The sequence below is a fragment of the Danio rerio genome, chromosome 4 (assembly GCF_049306965.1).
Source record: "Danio rerio strain Tuebingen ecotype United States chromosome 4, GRCz12tu, whole genome shotgun sequence".
Lineage (NCBI taxonomy): Eukaryota > Metazoa > Chordata > Actinopteri > Cypriniformes > Danionidae > Danio > Danio rerio.
In genome coordinates this window covers 68847438-68868012 of record NC_133179.1, presented here as the reverse complement: position 1 = coordinate 68868012, position 20575 = coordinate 68847438, and the positions used below count along the sequence as shown (strand labels likewise).

General features: G+C 41.7%; 1 protein-coding gene and 9 non-coding genes across 10 annotated transcripts in view; 6 read left to right on the top strand and 4 right to left on the bottom strand.

Moving 5' to 3' along the window:
- Positions 1 to 20575, bottom strand: part of LOC108183347 (uncharacterized) — a 199270-nt gene that overhangs the window by 169291 nt on the left and 9404 nt on the right. The gene's annotated exons all lie outside the window — the stretch shown is intronic.
- On the top strand, positions 735 to 807 carry trnak-uuu (transfer RNA lysine (anticodon UUU)). Its single transcript has one exon. It is a non-coding gene; the product is annotated as a tRNA-Lys (tRNA).
- On the top strand, positions 926 to 1007 carry trnas-aga (transfer RNA serine (anticodon AGA)). Its single transcript has one exon. It is a non-coding gene; the product is annotated as a tRNA-Ser (tRNA).
- trnat-agu (transfer RNA threonine (anticodon AGU)) lies at positions 4750 to 4823 on the bottom strand. The gene has a single exon. It is a non-coding gene; the product is annotated as a tRNA-Thr (tRNA).
- trnat-agu (transfer RNA threonine (anticodon AGU)) lies at positions 5095 to 5168 on the bottom strand. The gene has a single exon. It is a non-coding gene; the product is annotated as a tRNA-Thr (tRNA).
- trnal-cag (transfer RNA leucine (anticodon CAG)) lies at positions 10561 to 10643 on the bottom strand. The gene has a single exon. It is a non-coding gene; the product is annotated as a tRNA-Leu (tRNA).
- On the top strand, positions 11568 to 11640 carry trnai-aau (transfer RNA isoleucine (anticodon AAU)). Its single transcript has one exon. It is a non-coding gene; the product is annotated as a tRNA-Ile (tRNA).
- On the top strand, positions 12633 to 12705 carry trnam-cau (transfer RNA methionine (anticodon CAU)). Its single transcript has one exon. It is a non-coding gene; the product is annotated as a tRNA-Met (tRNA).
- On the top strand, positions 13473 to 13545 carry trnam-cau (transfer RNA methionine (anticodon CAU)). Its single transcript has one exon. It is a non-coding gene; the product is annotated as a tRNA-Met (tRNA).
- On the top strand, positions 16117 to 16189 carry trnam-cau (transfer RNA methionine (anticodon CAU)). Its single transcript has one exon. It is a non-coding gene; the product is annotated as a tRNA-Met (tRNA).

The window sequence follows — 20575 nt, the reverse complement described above, 5'->3', positions numbered from 1 at the left end:
TTAAAATTGCAGCAGTCGTCAATTGTTTGCATTTCCATTGTTTCTTGGGAAAAGCGTTGTGCTGGTAGGAGGAGAAAAACAACAGAGTGTTCTAACTGAAGAGAAAGGGGCTCATCACAGGGAGGAACATACCACACATAGGTCACAACGGCTGTTTCGTAGCTCGTCGTGATCGTATAGTGGTTAGTAGTCTGCGTTGTGGCCGCAGCAATCCGGGTCACGGCAGGTTTTTCAAGGTGACATTGGTGTCGCACTCTGTGTTGCCATCCGTTATCTCCAGCCTTCTTTTAGTGCAGGCTGTGCTAATGGCACGTCCTGAATGTTTACGTTTCCTAAAGTGTGGAAGACTAGGGATATGATATAAGAGAAATAGGATCTTTGATGCCAGCATGCTGTGTAGATAAGTACTGATCAAGTCACGCTTCTAAGGCATGGAAGGAATCTTTTCAATTGTTGAGTGTCCATTCATTGCCACAACAGCAGAAAGACATTCTGCAGTTATCATTGATTTATTTAATGTCTCCTACATGACATGAAGTCCAAACTATTGTGTTGTACTGATGTCTACACCTACAACAACCATAAACCCAACCTCAAAGTAACCTGTCGTGTTTTAGCAACATCCACACCAACCATAAGCTTAAAACCCCATCTCACGGTAAACTTTAGTGTACTGTAAAGGTCTGCGCCGACCACAACCCAAACCTTGCCGACTTGTAAATTACTGTTGTGGAGCCCGGATAGCTCAGTCGGTAGAGCATCAGACTTTTAATCTGAGGGTCCAGGGTTCAAGTCCCTGTTCGGGCGTGTAAAGCTCATTTTGTGGAGCCACAGCTTTTGCCGTTGAGCTATCGCTTGATGAATGTTTCATCTGGATGCACAATATGTGTACTAGGCATAAAGAAATGGCAGTATAGGCAGTCTTGTAGTCGTGGCCGAGTGGTTAAGGCGATGGACTAGAAATCCATTGGGGTCTCCCCGCGCAGGTTCGAATCCTGCTGACTACGTCCTCCCCGTTTTAAAATTGCAGCAGTCATCAATTGTTTGCATTTCCATTGTTTCTTGGGAAAAGCGTTGTGCTGGTAGGAGGAGAAAAACAACAGAGTGTTCTCACTGAAGAGAAAGGGGCATATCACATGGAGGAACATACCACACAAGAGCCACAGCGGCTGTCCTGTAGCTCGCTGTGATTGTATAGTGGTAAGTGTTCTGCATTGTGGCTGCAGCAACCCTGCTTCAAATCCGTGTCATGGCATGTTTTTCAAGGCGACATTGGTGTTGCACTCTGTGTTGCCATCCATAATCTTCAGTCTCCTTTTAGTGCAGGCTGTGCTAATGGCACCTCCTGAATGTTTACGTTTACTAAAGTGTGGAAGACTAGGGATTCGATATGAGAAATAGGATCTTTGATGCCAGCATGCTGTGTAGATAAGTACTGATCAAGTCACGCTTCTAAGGCATGGAAGGAATCTTTTTAATTGTTGACTGTCCATTCATTGCCACAACAGCAGAAAGACCTTCTGCAGTTATCATTGATCTATTTAATGTCTCCTATGAAGGATTCGGATTTCTGTTTTCCAGTCCATCTCATCATGGACCAACGTTTATCCTTTTCATCATCCTGTTTCTCAGTATTTAACTGTGAATTGATTTTAATTAATGAATAAGTTAACACATTGCTTAATATAAGAATGTTCAGTGCGTTTGCCTGTCTCTTTATACCTATTTTCAGGAGCCACCCAACTAGGTCAGAGGTCACGGAGACATTGAGTGGAACTGAGGGCTGAGAACGGGAAACAACTGTTTCTATTGTTATTTCTAGGAGTTAATACTGTCTAAAATGTCTAAAGTGATTTTGCTATTTTTACGGTTAAATCTTTTAAAGTGATTCTACTTTTTATTCAAGATAGAACTTGTGTAGTAAGAATATAACTGCCTGAATGTAGATTATACCAGTTTTTAACTAGTTTCGATAAAGACGGCTAACAGTACAGTCAGCCTTGGATAAGAAACAGATTATACTTTGTGTGTGTGTGTTCTATTTGATTGTTGATCCATTTCACAGGTCTGGAGTCAGCTCTAATCAGTCTAAAGGATGTCTGATGTTTATGTTTAGATATTGTTCAGAATTGTACGAACAAACCCCACGTACAAATGTTCCTAGTTTATCTGTGTTTTAACCAATCAGGTTAGAACACCAAATATGTATGACACAATTAATGACGTTATGTGAGAGCATAATTGTTATTGATTGGTGATTGTAAGCAGAGCGGCCTAGGAACTCATTGCGAGTGTTGAAGCTGGCTTCTGCGAATGAAACTGCAAACTATCTTCAGTAAACTTGATTTATTTATTTAAATCTCTGACTCTGGCTCTTCTTCATCTACCAGACTGGTCATTCTTTGGGTTAAACTGTAAACTATCCCTAGAGTTTTGGTGGAGGATGCGGGCACTTGTTTACTGGTAACACCATTGATCAATCAACAAAATGAAGGTAGGAAGATTTAAAAATTATAGACTAGGGGTTGTCTGTGAAGTAGTGGGTAGTAACGGAACGCTGTTGGTTTCTCATTCAGACGTGAATTAAAGTGTTGGTTTCTCATTTAGACATAAATGAAAGTGATGGTTTCTCATTCAGACGTGAATGAAAGTGTTGGTTTCTCATTCAGATGTGAATGAAAGGCGCCGGTGGATTCACAGTAATTTGTGGTAGATTTGTGTGGAATCCCTTAGCGAGCTGGTGCATTTTTGCGGTACACCTATAGTGATAAGTTATAAGTGTAACAGTAGTTGAGGGGTGTACCTTGTCCTTCACCCAGAGTTAAAATACTCAGTTGATGGGTGTGTTTTAAGACATTCTCGGGGATAAAACTTGGACTGGTTTTTATTTAGTAGTGGACTAAATTAACCCAAGATTGTAATTAGTTCCACCACTGCTATCTAACTATATCACAGACAAAAGGCATGCCATAAGAATAGTGTAGGTCAGATTATTAGGGAAAGAAATAATTGAATAAAAATAACAAATAATATTATAATAGAGATCCATTAGATAGTAGTGGCCACAAAAGTCAGGCAAGATACCTAGAAATATCAGGGTGAGGTCGATTGATCAATGATGCACCAGGAGCAATCCCGAGAAAGTTATGACCCTAACTGGATTGGACCGGTCTGGACAGTTTGCACATCTTGGGATGGTTTGCAGATTCATCAAGCAGAAGCCAAGCGCTGTTGGTAAGATTGCCCTCTCAATTTCTTCTTGCTTTTGGTGTTGAACTCGGATATAAAAAGAAACAGATGAGAGCAGAATGCAGTAAATGCCTCAGCTAAGCTCTTGGGTTTAAAATTATTTTAGAACTGATTTTAGGGAAAAAAAAGTATTCCTTTGGCATTTAATTGTCATTTAAAAGCTAAACTCTAAATATTGAGGGTCTAGTAGCAAAAACTAAGCACAGAAACTGACAGTAACATTATGGTAATAAGGAATAGCTTAGGTTTTGTCTTAGAAGATAAGATTCTGTGTGACTGCACTGTTATCTTGGTCTGGCCCTCACCATGAGCTTGGTTTTGGCTGTAAAAGTAACAGAGACATGTCTGAATAAAAATGTAAGTCTGTGCAAACAAGCAGCTTCATGGTTGGATTTATATATTTTTAATAATATATATGTAACATAAATGGGGGTTTCAAATAATACTTTGATGGATGCAGTTAACCCCTGAAAGATCTAAAACTATTGTTGACTGTAACAGCATTACTTTGAAAATGCATGTCAACTCTGTTTTATATGTTTTAGGACGGGCTTAAGTAAAAAGATATTACAACAAAATTATGTATTGAAGTTAATGTTATGTTTAATGTATGTTTAAATTCAGTAAACATGCATTTTCATTCTGGATTGCTCAAAACTCTCTTTCTCTCTCATTAGATGTCAGCTAAGAGCTGATATCTGCCTGTTCCATAACAATTGATAAGCACAGTGCTCAGTTGGAAATCACAAAACACAGATGCAAATGAAATGTTAGAATGAATACAGAGTTTCTACATTTTAATTTGTATGCACTCATGGAGGTATTAGTAATTAAAAATCAAATTTAACAAATAAGAGATTGCAAAATGCTTTTGTTTGTTTTCCCAGTGATGGGTTGCAGCTGGAAGGGCACCAGCTGCATAAAATCGTGCTGGATAGGTTGGCAGTTCATTCCGCTGTGGCGACCCCGGATTAATAAAGGGACTAAGTGAACAGAGAAATGAGTGAATGAAAATGCTTTTGTTAAACGCATTTTGAAAAACACTAATATACCCGCTGAGCTATAGAGATAATTAATTTGAACAGTTGTTATTACTGTTTAGAAATTTATTGTCTTGTCTTCAGTGGTTTATTACTGTTTGTAACTTTTGTCTTATCCTTAGTCTCCACCATCATATACAGGGCCTGATGGCTATACTGAGGTAGTAGACCCTGACACTGAATGGATCAGGGTGATATCTAAACTCCCTGAATAATCTCAGCTTGATATTCAGTTGATTTAAGTGTTTGATTAACCTGTCTCAATGTTTAAATTCTAGTAGGTAGTCTCAATGGCTTTCATGGTTGTTGACTGCGCTTTCCCAAGTTTGCAGAAAATTCTAAATCAAGGAGGAAGCCTGCACAGGAGCTTGCAGTGTGAGTGGCAGTTGACCGATGGGCACGAAGGGGGGTTCCCTAAGACGGGTAAGATTTTCCCTCGGCCAAAGCGGAAAACAACCTAAGGCACTGCTGGGATTCAAACCCAGGATCTCCTGTTTACTAGACAGACGCTTTGACCAACTAAGCCACAGTGCCAAATGATTGTGAAAGGGGCCAATTGTTTAATTCGAAAAAAGAAAACAAACAAACAACGGTAGCGCTGCATGTGTGAATGTCTGGACTTGAAATATTAAAGTCCAATTGGTTAGGCATTACCACACTATGCTATATAAAGTCATCGTCCAAAGCCCTCTTGAACGAGCAGCGTTCTTAAGGATTTGAGTTTTGTTAAGAAACCTACTGCTTAACATCCCGCTGCGTAACACTCGTTACTCTTAACAAAAAGCAACCCTGGCACCTGTAGATTAGGCACTGCTGGGATTTAAATCCAGGATCTCCTGTTTACTAGACAGGCGCTTTGACCAACTAAGCCACAGCGCCAACGCTGAAAAGGATGCAAGACGTTTTTGCACACAGAGACTAAAAAAAGACAGCAAGTGTAAAAATGGCAAGCAATTAACTCTATTTGTCGCACTATTCTGTAAGGATCTAAAAAATCAGACCCTGAGAACTGTTATGAAATTTCATTAGACAAGAGAAGTGATGAAGAAACCAACTGTTCCACTGTTCTATTCAAATCACAGCTGACAATGAAAACACAGACTGGAGAAACAGAGCTACACTACAGCAGGGAAGAATGCAGGAATGCATCCTTTACTTTCACCCCAAGCCTCCCTTCTTGACCTTTAAGCGACTTGCTGATCAGAGCACATTTCACATAAAATGTTCAAGGTTTTAACATGGTGTATCTTGCAGCGTTATATTCATGTTTGGTATCATTTTAAATGTCTCTGTGTGATTGGTAAAGTGGTCTTAATTTTACAGTAATAGTTCACTAGTACATGTTGATTTGGTTTTTGACTTCTATAAGATCTTGATAAGATGCTCTCCCTCCTCAGAGATGGTTAAGTCCTCAAATTCACCAGGCCAGGGTTTCTGTGACACTTTTATTGTCTTGAATTTATGGCTGTTTGTTTTGACTTGAGTATATAAGGTAAGATGTGCTTTAGGACGGGGGAGATCTTGTAAAAAGACACCCCATTGCAGCATCTCTGAGACTTATTGAGACTTATGCTGCAATGTATTTCTCTGGTCATGTATGCATCTCTAACTCTTTGATTTATCTTTGATTAATGGATGTTGTATTGTTACAGTCTCATCTCTGAATTGGCTTCCTGATGATTTATTATGTAATTGGCAGAATACAATTTTTCCTGACAAATAAAATGTTAAGTTTTGATTAATTCTGGAGTTTTGCGATTTCATTGTATCCAGTAGATTATGAGGAGTCTTCATTACCTTTATAGTATGGCATAATTGAATTGATTAATAGGCGGATTTGATTATTGTTAGCCATAGCGTGCCGATAACATGTAGACCTTTTAGTCATTCAACCACTGGAAGTAGCAAGTTGTATGGGCTTGGCTAAGGATCTGGTTTTTTAAGACTAGGTAAGAGTTAATGCGACCAGCTTATTCAAATATAGTTAATCCTGCATCCTCTGACTATTTTCAGAGTGTCGACATATTGTCCGTGAGAAGAAGCGCAAACCCGGGGCGTGGAACTCTGAGCGATGTTGGTCCCTAATGAACGTACAATTTAGAATATCGGATAAATCATAAATGATGAATGTGATCCGTTCTCACAATTAGAAATACAATCTAAATTTTATGATCATTTAAATTGGAGTCAGATTGAATTCGGAGGTAAAAAACTGATAAAAATTAATTCTAATAAATAATTAAATTCTTTTCAGAAGCACTAGAAAAGGCTTACATACATTAAACCTTCAACCATGCTGTTAGTTTTGTCATTGGGCTAATAGATGGACTCCTACACTTTTCCTTCTCTGGTGGAGTCCGGACTTTGGCACATATTTGTATATGTATGATTCTGCAACTATTGTCGGTAAGATGACTTTCAGTTTTGCCATATGAAAGACAGAGCATATGAACGACAAGAATGGGATTCGATGGTCTCGGACATCTCGTCATGTATGTACTCATTTTCCTGATGGGGGCTGGACTATGGCATTTCTGTATGTATTTGCTGCTATTTTTGGTAAAGATGACATTAAACTTTGCAACAACATCCTTCAAAACGATAAGAGCGTGCGAGTAAAACACCTTCCACGAAAGAACCGGCCTCTTTCAAACGCCAAAGCATTTGAAGGACAAGGATGAGATTCGATGGACTCGGCCACCTCGTCATGTATGTACTCACTTTCATGATGGGGGCTGGACTATGGCATATATGTATGTATTTGCGGCTATTTTCTATAAAGATGACATTAAATTTTGCAACAAGTTTCAAAACAATAAGAGAGTTTAACAACTTTTACAGAAACACCAGTCTCTCGAATGCCAGAACATATGAGCGACAAGGATGGGATTCAAACCCACGAGTGCAAATGCACAATAGATTAGCAGTCCATCACCTTAACCACTCGGCCACCTCATCACGTATTTTCCTTTTTCACTGGTGGAGGCTGGACTGTGGCACATATTTTTATATGTATGTTATTGTAACTATTTTCGGTAAGATGACTTTCAGTTTTGCCATATGAACGACAGAAATGGGATTCAATGGACTCAAATTTCAATGGAAACAATTTCAACATTTGACCAATCAGAGTCGAGACAATGTTAAAGCCAGGGAAGGAACCGTTCCAATATTCACCGCTAGGTGTGCAGTCAAACAGGTTAATCAGATGTCAATCAATTTTCTGAACTGAGCCGAAGGTACACGAAAGAATGACACGGTTCTCTGGGGGCGGGTCAAAGGTCAAAAAAGTTAATTGATTTTCGACAATCAGCATCATTCGACATAGCACAGCATCGTTTTGTGTAAAGTACTGGATTTTTTTTTGATAGTGATTTCTTAAAAAAAGGTAAGAAAATCTACATAATTGCTCGTATTAATGTTTTAGTGTGTTGTATTTCAAATTTTGATACTTTAATCTAAAACCGTTTAATTTCTTGGAGAAAAAATGTCTGGAAAATCCCATAAAGCCATGTCAGACGCTGACTGGATTTCATGTCTGAAAAAGTTTGCCAGAACAGGAGTTTGGCCATCAAATGAGGGCAACAGGATCAGGCCAGCTTCCTCTGCAAAAAAGTGGCATGAGATTTATCAAAGGGTGTGTATTTCGTTTACATGATATATTGTTTTGTTGAAATTTGCTTAACAGAGTAACGTTAACTTGTTAGGCTTTAGTACATTCAGTACAGTATCTATGTAAAACATGTCATACTTGTTTTTAAACAAAAATGTGTTTTAAATTGCATGTATTTTGAGATTTACGTCGAATAATTTAGTAAGTTTGACCGTTTATGAGAGAGATTTGAAAAGGTGGGGGAATGGATTATGAGTGTACAGTATACAGCATGTGGTTTTAAGGCCTGAAATGTTCCTGTCCAGTTCCTCTTATTCTTTTTCCTATAGAGGTGAAGTTGGTTGTATATTAGGATATTCAGACATTCTCCTTATTAATATAATTTCAGAAAAGTATTCTTTGCAAATTCTAAATAGGAAAATCATATTAGCAGACAATGATTAATGATGATAAAAGTACAGCATTGTTCACAGTGAATTAGATAGTGTAAATGTTGTTTTTAAATCATACTTGCATGCTAATTCCAATCGAATATTCAAAGTAATATGGTAAACAATATAGAGACTGCTAAATGAACGAATGTGCGAATATAAAACCAACTTTAACTCTATCTTTTTCTTTTCGTTTTAGAGAAACAAACTACAATTACATATTAGATAAATATTACACACATTCTAGAAACAGTGATAAATTAATTTACAGAGCTATTGTGTGCTTCATTAAGGGAGTCATTGAGTTAAAATTCTTGTTTAGTTATAAAAGTTTTTATTGTAAAATATTGTATAAAATTATTTATTATATTTTTCATGATTTTTTCAGACTGAGAAATGCTCATTGCAATATCATGGGCAGAGGACCTTGCTTGGAGGTGTGCTGAAATACACATGTGGTTTTTTTTCACACTCAAAATGTATATTTATGAATTAATATGTGTTTATTATTATTATTTACTAGAATGGCTTTCCTTCTTCATGATTATATTTATTTTTGTGATTATTTTTAGCAGAGTACTGCCTCTGCTGCTCCAGCACAAATGGTGCAACAACCTGGCCCTACTGTACCTGCTCAAGATGTGATGGAGACGAGACAACTTAAGGCCCAGCCCCAGCCCCCGTCTACTCCACCAGTGGCATCAAAGATTTCACCGCAATTGTCAATGGTACTTTTTTTAATTAAAAATCAAAAGAAATGAAAATTTCAGTGTTTCAAGTGTTCAGGGTGCTCAAAGTTCATTCAAAGTTCTAAACATAAGAGAGAAAAGAACAAAAAGCAATAAAAAAGTTAAGGTGTTGTTAGAGATATATATATATATATATATATATATATATATATATATATATATATATATATATATAACTGACTTCTCTGTATAACACTGTAGCTCTATGACACTTCTATAGATCATTTGTACGTCAAAATACAGAACAATAATAACCAGAAGCATAACAATGCTACAACAACTACTAAATAAAAACACAATTAAGTTAGTATGCTTTATATTTCATAAAAGAATATCAAAAAACACAATAGCAAAGTGCTTAGGCATATTTTATTTACCTTGGAGCATTATACATTCAAATTGTTAGTTTATTGAGTAATAAGAAACAAATAACAATAAAGCGTCTTTAGCTGGATTCGAACCCCCGTGTTGGTGAGCACCTGCAATAGAAATCAATGTAACTCAAAATGCACAGTTTTAACACAGAACAGTATCGCTAATGCATGACGTAGAGCAGGTCAAGGAAGGCATGTCTGGGAAGCTAAGAATGCACCTTACCTTCGTTTTTTCCCCCCTCTTCTTCCTTCACCCTATTCTTTCCTTCTTCACCTTCTTTGTTGGATGATTATTCCTCAGCTTGAACGCAGCACCTGAGACTGCTCGGCCATCCTGACATGCTTGTATTGCCTGAGCTATCTCCTAGGACCCACACCACAGCACAGTGAAATGGAAGCTGCTGTGTCACAGCTTGCAGAGCTGTTGCAGTACTCATTGTTGGCACAGTAGGCAGCGTGTCAGTCTCATAATCTGAAGGTTGTGAGTTTGAGCCTCACACGGGGCAGGGTGGTACCTTTTGGAGCGGGAGCGCTTAGATGACAGGGCCGCGTTTTTTTTATTGCCTTCCATGCGGTTCATGCTTCCCGGGAGCAAAAAATGCTACAGCTTCTCTGGAGGGCAGGCGGCATGAAGTTCCAAGAACATTTCCTGAGTCTGAAGCAATGATGACAAGATGCTCCCATTCCTGACAAGTAATCGCTTGACATTCGGTGTGGATCTGTCAAATGTCATGACTTGATGTTGTACAAGGATTTGACAAAAAGTTCTGCAAATCCTATTGCCTTAAAAATCAACGGCATCCCAGGACATTCCACCACATGGCATTCCACGACAGTTCTTTCAATCCCTTTTCGGTGCACTAGCATTAAAGCCCTCGTCCACTGTTTTGTTCACATGTTTTTCCGAGTTGCTGTGGACAATGCCTTAAATCACAAACACCTTAAAACTTGCCATCTAAAGTGCCCATTAAGCTTCCCAGGCACACTGCTACGCTGCATGAACTTTGGAGCAAAGAGGTTGATGCGGCACTTTGTCAGTGTTACTGTATCACTTGGACAGAGAGTTAAAGGCTTGAGCCTGAACGTATAGCCAAAGATTTTGTTTGTCAGAAGTGGGATTTGAACCCACGCCTCCAGCGGAGACTGCGATCTGAACGCAGCACCTTAGATCCCTCAGCCATCCTGACATGCTTGCATTGCCTAAGCTGTCTCCTAGGACCCACAGTAACATGGAAGCTGGTGTTGTCACAGCTTGCAGAGCTGCTGCAGTCTGCCTCGTTGGCGCAGTAAGCAGTTTGTCAGTATCATAATCTGAATGTCATGGGTTCGAGCCTCACATGGGGCAATGTGGTACCTTTTGGCATACGGGAACGCTTAGATGACTGGGCAGCGTTTTTTATTCCCTTCCGTGCGGTTCTAGCTTCCCGGGTGCAAAAAATTCTACAGCTTCTCTGAAGGGCAGGAGGCATGAAGTACCAAGAACATTTCCTGAGTCTGAAGCAATAATGGCAAGATGCTCCCATTCCTGTCAAGTAATTGCTTGACGTTCAGCGTGGATCTGTCAAATGTCATGACTTGACGTTGTACAAGGATTTGATGAAAAGTCCTGTGAATCATATTGCCTTAAAATCAATGGCATCCCAGGACATTCCACTACATGGCATTCCAAGACAGTTCTTTCGATCCCCTTTCGGTGCATTTGCATTAAAGCCCTCGTCCATTGTTTTGTTCACAGGGTTTTCCGAGTTGCTGTGGACAACGCCTTAAAACTTGCAGTTTAAAATGCCTATTAGGGTTGCCAGGGACATTACTACGCTGCAAGAACTTTGGCGCAAAGAGGTTGATGCGGCGCTTTGTCAGTGTTACTGTATCACTTGGACATGGCGCCAGAGAGTTAAAGACTTGAGCCTTAGCGTATAGCCAAAGATTTGGTTTGTCAGAAGGGGGATTTGACACCAAGCCTCCAGGGGAAACTGCGACCTGAACACAGCGCTATACACCGCTCAGCCATCCTGACATGCATGCATGGCCTGAGCTGTCTCCTAGGACCCACACCGCAGCACAGTGAAATGGAACGTGGTGTGTCACAGCTTTCCAAGCTGCTGCAGTCTGCCTCGTTGTCGCAGTAGGCAGCGCGTCAGTCTAATAATCTGAAGGTTGTGAGTTCGAGCCTCACAGGGGGCAGGGTGGTACCTTTTGGCACTTCGGAGCGCTTAGATCACTGGGCAGCGATTTTTAGTCCCTTCCGTGCGGTTTATACTACCCGGGAGCAAAAGATGCTACAGCTTCTCTGGAGGGCAGGCGGCGTAAAGTTCCAAGAACATTTCCTGAGTGTGAAGCAATGATGGCAAGATGCTCCCATTCCTGACACGTAATCGCTTAACGTTCGGTGTGGATCTGTCAAATGTCATGACTTGACGTTATACAAGGATTTGACGAAAAGTCCTGCAAATCCTATTGCCTTAAAAATCAACGGCATCCCAGGACATTCCAAAACAGTTCTTTTGATCTCCTTTCAGTGCACTTGCATTGAAACCCTCGACCATTGTTTTGTTCACATGCTTTTCCGAGTTGCTGTGGACAATGCCTTAATCGCAAACGCCTTAAAATTTGCATTTTAGAGTGCCTATTAGGGTTGCCAGGGACATTACTACGCTGCATGAACTTTGGCGCAAAGAGGTTGATGCGGCACTTTGTCACTTGGATAGAGAGGGTGCTCGCTGCAGAGCCATTTGAGCAGAGCTGAGCTCCAGCAAAGGGGAGCATGAGCTCTCGCTCCTCCTCCTGTAAGCTGTTTTAATGCGTACACTAACCCCACCCCTAAACCTACCCCCAGTGACATCACTCGTAGAAGAAGTGCAAAAAAGGAGGAGGTCAAGCTCCCTCTCGCTGGAGCTCAGCTCGCCCAAATGACTCTGCAGCGAGCACCACTTGCTTGGATATGGCGCCAGAGATTTAAAGACTTGAGCCTGAACGTTTAGCCAAAGGATTGGTTTGTCAGAAGTGGGATTTGAAACCACACCTCCAGGGGAGACTGCAACCTGAACACAGCGCCTTAAACCACTCAGCCATCCTGACATGCTTACCTGGCCTGAGCTGTCTCCCAGGACGCACACCGCAGCACTGTGACATGGAAGGAAGCTGTTGTTCCACATCCTGCCCAACTCCAGCAGTCTGCCTCGTTGGCGCAGTAGGCAGCGCGTCAGTCTCATAATCTGAAGGTCGTGAGTTCGAGCCTCACACGGGGCAGGGTGGTACCTTTTGGCACACGGGAGCGCTTACATGACTGGGCGGCGTTTTTTATCCACTTCCATGTGGTTGATGCTTACCGGGAGCAAAAAATGCTACAGCTTCTCTGGAGGGCAGGAGGCGTGAAGTACCAAGAACATTTCTGGAGTCTGAAGCAATGATGGCAAGATGCTCCCATTCCTGTCAAGTAATTGCTTGATGTTCAGCGTGAATCAGTCAAATGCCATGACATGACATTGTACAAGGATTTGACGAAAAGTCCTGCGAATCATATTGCCTTAAAATCAATAGCATCCCAGGACATTCCACTACATGGCATTCCACGACAGTTCTTTCGATCCCTTTTCGGTGCACTTGCATTAAAGCCCTCGTCCATTGTTTTGTTCACATGCTTTTCCGAGTTGCTGTGGACAATGCCTTAATCGCAAACGCCTTAAAATTTGCAGTTTAAAGTGCCTATTAGGGTTGCCAGGGACATTACTAAGCTGCAAGGACTTTGGCGCAAAGAGGTTAATGCTGCGCTTTGTCACATGGATATGGCGCCAGAGATTTAAAGACTTGAGCCTTAACGTTTAGCCAATGGTTTTATTTGTCAGAAGTGGGATTTGAAACCAGGCCTCCAGGGGAGACTGCTACCTGAACAAAGCGCCTTAGACCACTCGGCCATCCTGACATGCTTACCTGGCCTGAGCTGTCTCCCAGGACGCACACCACAGCACCGTGACATGGAAGCTGTTGTTCCACATCCTGCCTAACTCCAGCAGTCAGCCTCGTTGGCGCAGTAGGCAACGCGTCAGTCTCATAATCTGAAGGTCGTGAGTTCGAGCCTCACACAGGGCAGGGTGGTACCTTTTGGCACACGGGAGCGCTTAAATGACTGGGCGGCGTTTTTTATCCACTTCCATGTGGTTCATGCTTACCGGGAGCAAAAAATGCTACAGCTTCTCTGGAGGGCAGGAGGCGTGAAGTTCCAAGAACATTTCCTGAGTCTGAAGCAATGATGGCAAGATGCTCCCATTCCTGTCAAGTAAATGCTTGACGTTCAGCGTGAATCTGTCAAATGTCATGACTTGACGTTGTACAAGGATTTGACGAAAAGTCCTGCGAATCATGTTGCCTTAAAATCAATAGCATCCCAAGACATTCCACTACATGGCATTCCAAGACAGTTCTTTCGATCCCCTTTAAGTGCACTTGCATTAAAGCAAGTGCACTGAAAGGGCAAGTCCATTGTTTTGTTCACATGCTTTTCCGAGTTGCTGTGGACAATGCCTTAATCGCAAACGCCTTAAAATTTGCAGTTTAAAGTGCCTATTAGGGTTGCCAGGGACATTACTACGCTGCATGAACTTTGGCGCAAAGAGGTTGATGCGGCGCTTTGTCACATCGATATGGCGCCAGAGATTTAAAGACTTGAGCCTTAAAGTTTAGCCAAAGGTTTTGTTTGTCAGAAGTGGGATTTGAAACCACACCACCAGGGGAGAATGCAACCAGAACACAGTGCCTTACACTGCTCAGCCATCCTGACATGCTTGCTTTGCCTGAGCTGTCTCCTAGGACCCACACCACAGCACAGTGACTTTGGCACAAAGAGATTGATGCAGCGCTTTGTCAGTGTTACTTTATCACTCAGACATGGCCCCAGAGAGTTAAAGATTTACGCCTGAACACATAGCCAAAGGTTGGGGATTGTCAGAAGTGGGATTTGAACCATGGAAGCTGTTGTTCCACATCCTGCCCAGCTCCAGCAGTCCGCCTCGTTGGCGCAGTATGCAGCGCGTCAGTCTCATAAAGTCAAGGTCGTGAGTTCGAGCCTCACACGGAGCAGGGTGGTATGTTTTGGCACATGGGATCGCTTGCATGACTGGGCGGCTTTTTTATCCACTTCCATGCGGTTCATGCTTACCGGGAGCAAAAAATGCTACAGCTTCTCTTGAGGGCAGGAGGCGTGAAGTTCCAAGAACATTTCCTGAGTCTGAAGCAATGATGGCAAGATGCTCCCATTCCTGTCAAGTAATTGCTTGACGTTCAGCGTGAATCTGTCAAATGTCATGACTTGACGTTGTACAAGGATTTGACGAAAAGTCCTGCAAATCATATTGCCTTAAAATCAACAGCATTCCAGGACAGTTCTTTTGATCACTTTTCGGTGCACTTGCATTAAAGCCCTCGTCCATTGTTTTGTTCACATGCTTTTCCGAGTTTCTGTGGACAATGCCTTACTCGCAAACACCTTAAAACTTGCAGTTTGAAGTGCCTATTAGGGTTGCCAGGGACATTACTAGGCTGCATGAACTTTGGCGCAAAGAAGTTGATCCGGCGCTTTGTCAGTGTTACTGTATCACTTGGACATGGCGCCAGAGATTTAAAGACTTGAGCCTGAACGTTTAGCCAAAGGTTTTGTTTGTCAGAAGTGGGATTTGAAACCACACCTCCAGGGGAGACTGCGACTTGAACACAGCAACTTACACAGCTCAACCATCCTGACATGCATGCATGGCCTAAGCTGTCTCCTAGGACCCCCACCGCAGCACAGCGTAATGGAAGCTGGTGTGTCACAGCTTGCCAAACTACTGCAGTCCCCCTCGTTGGCGCAGTAGGCAGCGTGTCAGTCTCATAATCTGAAGGTTGTGAGTTCGAGCCTCACACAGGGCAGGGTGGTAACTTTTGGTACATGGGAGCGCTTAGATGACTGGGCAGCATTTATTATTCCCTTCAATACGGTTCATGCTACCCGGGAGCAAAAGATGCTACAGCTTCTCTGGAGGGCAGGCAGCGTGAAGTTCCAAGAACATTTCCTGAGTCTGAAGCAATGATGGCAAGATGCTCCCATTCCTGACACGTAATCACTTAACGTTCTGTGTGGATCTTTCAAATGTCATGACTTGACGTTGTACAAGGATTTGACGAAAAGTCCTGCAAATCATATTGCCTTAAAATCAACAGCATTCCAGGACAGTTCTTTTGATCACTTTTCGGTGCACTTGCATTAAAGCCCTCGTCCATTGTTTTGTTCACATGCTTTTCCGAGTTTCTGTGGACAATGCCTTACTCGCAAACACCTTAAAACTTGCAGTTTGAAGTGCCTATTAGGGTTGCCAGGGACATTACTAGGCTGCATGAACTTTGGCGCAAAGAGGTTGATCCGGCGCTTTGTCAGTGTTACTGTATCACTTGGACATGGCGCCAGAGATTTAAAGACTTGAGCCTGAACGTTTAGCCAAAGGTTTTGTTTGTCAGAAGTGGGATTTGAAACCACGCCCCCAGGGGAGACTGCGACTTGAACACAGCAACTTACACTGCTCAACCATCCTGACATGCATGCATGGCCTGAGCTGTCTCCTAGGACCCCCACCGCAGCACAGCGTAATGGAAGCTGGTGTGTCACAGCTTGCCAAACTGCTGCAGTCAGCCAAGTTGGCGCAGTAGGCAGCGCGTCAGTCTCATAATCTGAAGGTTGTGAGTTCGAGCCTCACACATGGCAAGGTGGTAACTTGGTACACGGGAGCGCTTAGATGACTGGGCAGTGTTTATTACTCCCTTCAATGCGGTTTATGCTACCCGGGAGCAAAAGAGGCTACAGCTTCTCTGGAGGGCAGGCAGCGTGAAGTTCCAAGAACATTTCCTGAGTCTGAAGCAATGATGGCAAGATGCTCCCATTCCTGTCAAGTAATTTCTTGACGTTCAGCGTGAATCTGTCAAATGTCATGACTTGACGTTGTACAAGGATTTGACGAAAAGTTCTGCAAATCATATTGCCTTAAAATCAACAGCATTCCAGGACATTCCACTACATGGCATTCCAAGACAGTTCTTTTGATCACCTTTCGGTGCACTTGCATTAAAGCCCTCGTCCATTGTTTTGTTCACATGCTTTTCCGAGTTTCTGTGGACAATGCCTTACTCGCAAACACCTTAAAACTTGCAGTTTGAAGTGCCTATTAGGGTTGCCAGGGACATTACTAGGCTGCATGAACTTTGGCGCAAAGAAGTTGATCCGGCGCTTTGTCAGTGTTACTGTATCACTTGGACATGGCGCCAGAGATTTAAAGACTTGAGCCTGAACGTTTAGCCAAAGGTTTTGTTTGTCAGAAGTGGGATTTGAAACCACACCTCCAGGGGAGACTGCGACTTGAACACAGCAACTTACACAGCTCAACCATCCTGACATGCATGCATGGCCTAAGCTGTCTCCTAGGACCCCCACCGCAGCACAGCGTAATGGAAGCTGGTGTGTCACAGCTTGCCAAACTACTGCAGTCCCCCTCGTTGGCGCAGTAGGCAGCGTGTCAGTCTCATAATCTGAAGGTTGTGAGTTCGAGCCTCACACAGGGCAGGGTGGTAACTTTTGGTACATGGGAGCGCTTAGATGACTGGGCAGCATTTATTATTCCCTTCAATACGGTTCATGCTACCCGGGAGCAAAAGATGCTACAGCTTCTCTGGAGGGCAGGCAGCGTGAAGTTCCAAGAACATTTCCTGAGTCTGAAGCAATGATGGCAAGATGCTCCCATTCCTGACACGTAATCACTTAACGTTCTGTGTGGATCTTTCAAATGTTATTATTTGACGTTGTACAAGGATTTGACGAAAAGTCCTGCAAATCCTCTTGCCTTAAAAATCAACGGCATCCCAGGACATTCCACTACATGGCATTCCAAGACAGTTCTTTTGATCTCCTTTCAGTGCACTTGCATTAAAGCCCTCACCATTGTTTTGTTCACATGCTTTTACGAGTTGCTGTGGACAATGCTTTGATCGCAAACACCTTAAAACTTGCAGTCTAAAGTGCCCAGGGACACTGCTACCCTTCATGAACTTTGGCGCAAAAAGATTGATGCAGCACTTTGTCAGTGTAACTGTATCACTCGGACATGCCAGGTCATGCCAGAGAGTTAAAGACGTGTGCCTAAACGCATAGCCAAAAGTTGGGTTTGTCAGAAGTGGGACTCACACCCTTGCCTCCAGGGGAGACTGCGACCGGAACACAGCACCTTAGACTTCTCTGCCATACTGACATGCTTGTATGGCCTGAGCTGTCTCCTAGGACCCACATCGCAGCACAGTGACATGGAAGCTGGTGTGTCACAGCCTGACCAGCTCCTGCAATCTGCCTCGTTGGCGCAGTAGGCAGCACGTCAGTCTTATAATCTGAAGGTCACATGCTTTTCCGAGTTGCTTTGGACAATGCCTTGATCGCAAATGCCTTAAAACTCGCAGTCTAAAGTGCCCATTAGGGTTGCCAGGGACACTGCTACTCTGCATGAACTTTGGCGCAAAGAGGTTGATGCAGCGCTTTGTCAGTGTCACTGTATCATTCGGACATGGCGCCTAGGGCTGTAATAATACACGATATAAAATCAAAATTGCGAATCTACGATCCTGTGTCGCGTTGTGATAAAGGAGATTCGCGACACACCCCGTGACTACCTTTCCAATAACGTCACGCGTGCCTGCAAAAGTTGAGCTAGTTGAAGAAGAACGTGAGGAAACAATTTTTTTCCCCTCGACATTATGAGCACTGCTCCATTTATGCCCTTGCAATATGCGTTTAGCCGGGAGAGCTCGCACGGAGCTCTTAGTAAGGGACCGTCTAAATGTGTCAGGAATATCAAAAACAAAATTAACGTAACCCCGCTTGACAATAGACAACGGCAGAAACATTGCCAATGCTGTCAAAGCGGCCGGATTTTCACAGCATATACGATGCTTTGCTCACACTGTTAATGTGGCTGCACAGAGAGGGATGGGCGTTCACCAGATGTCCCGACTTCACAGAGTAAGGAAAGTTGTCACGTTTTTCACTGCAATGTTGACATGATGGTGTTTCTGAAGAATTTTCAACTTTTTGGTTTTCTTGAGAGAAATAAGTTGTTTATTTGTTTAATGTTTACTTGACTTGTGGTTTGAAGCACAGGCATAAAGCCTCAGTGTGAAACAGTAGCCTAAAGGTAAGTGAATTATAACAGCGCAAACTTTTCTGTAACCGTGCTGTGCACTTTCTGTTTGACCCTTTGGGAGTGCTGACTGACAGGTGAGTGATGTCAGGAAACACGACGAAGCTTTCAGTTAAGATGAACTCAGTTTCTATAGTTATACTTTATTTAGAGATAAAGGTATATGGCTCTGCATATAATCACTCTATCTTGCTGGAGTTTATAGCCGTTTTGCTTTACCTCAGGACGCATTAATGCCGCTCTGAAGGTCTAATGGCTGTTTTAAGTTATCCAGAGCTGTATGAATGTACAAATCTTGAATATCACGATATTATTAAATATTACAATTGTAACAACACAGACAGCAACACCTTAGCACAATCGATAACCAGCTGATTCAGTCGTTTCATAAGAGGACCGCGCTTCTTTTTTCCTTTTCAACATAAAGGCAGAGAGGTGCGCCTTGTTTTCGGCCCCTTGTTCAACTGCAAGGCATACTTAATTTGCGGGACGATAACGTATAACTCGTGCCTACAGACACATTGCCAAAGAAGCAAAATAGAAGTAGAATATTGCTGTTTGATACAGACGTGTTGATGCTAAACCAGCACTGATGTTGACCTGGATCTGTAATAAACGCAACAAATAGGCTTTACTTTTTATTTTACAACTTATAAAGCATGTATGCACATTGATGCAATATCATATTTAAACAACAAAACTGTTTACAAAAAGTCAACATATGCGCGTGTTGTTGTCTTTTCATCACGCAGCGCACACTTGAACCGCGAGGGAGAGAGAGGAAACCATATAGCAAGACATATTCTTTAAAATAATGATTTCTATTAAAAATGTAAAAGGTTTTGTGATTACAATAATAACAGCGGGGCATTAAATAAATGCATATTTTCCGTGAAGCGGGCAATTTGAGGAAGTCAGCTATTTTTATTTGACGGAAGAAAAAAACATATGATTGGAAAAAAACAGCCTATGCCGGTTATTAAAAAGAATCAGTCAGTATTTTCGTTTTGTAATATAAATTACTTATTTAATTGAAAATAATTTAGGGCAGTCCTATTTATTTTATTCATTTTATTTAGATTATTCTGCTCTTCTGTGCTAAACACTGCAGGTGCGTGAAGATGCTCTGTTGTTCTGTTCTGTTATTAATATGCTAGCATTTAAAAATAAATCAGTATTTTAAAATGCAATATTTAATGTGTCAGACACAAAAAAGACAAGTCAATTTGTTTAATATAAAATTAATAGTAATCTGACCAGTTAACCCTTAATAAGCGATTAATGAGCGGCGGTTGTCAGTTAACAAAATTAACGAAATGAGCATCCCTAGTGGCCATTTATTTAGTTTTTCTATGTAAGAGAACTTGATTGAAAAAGAATTTTCAACATGCTTGAACCATTTACACAATGGAGTTTAGTTCTGTTTGGTTTTTCAACAGTATTTTGTTACAAAGAAAACAAAAGTGATACAGCTTTGGCTATTTTTTATTTTATATATTACTATTTATATTGTTAATAATTTGCATAGTTAATATTGTTTTTTGATGTTCAGTTTATAAAGATTTTTCAAATGTTATTTAATAAAAAATAGTTTTGAAAATCTTTTTTCCCACCCCCCACGGAAAAAAAAAGATTGTGATACGAACCGAATCGTGGGTCAAAAATCGTGATACGAACCGAATCGTGGGTTTGGTGTATCGTTACAGCCCTATTGATTAGAGTAATTAAATGGTTTAAAGTTATTTGAAAGGTTGAAACAAAATCTGTTATCTTGTTATTTTTAAATCAACAGGAGCGGTTTAAATCAAGATTGGCAAATTTGCATCAACATCACCAAGACTGCTTTAACCGCTTTAACGAAGCAGAAAGTGAATTAAGACAAAAGACTTGCCTACAAAAATCAAAGCATTGTG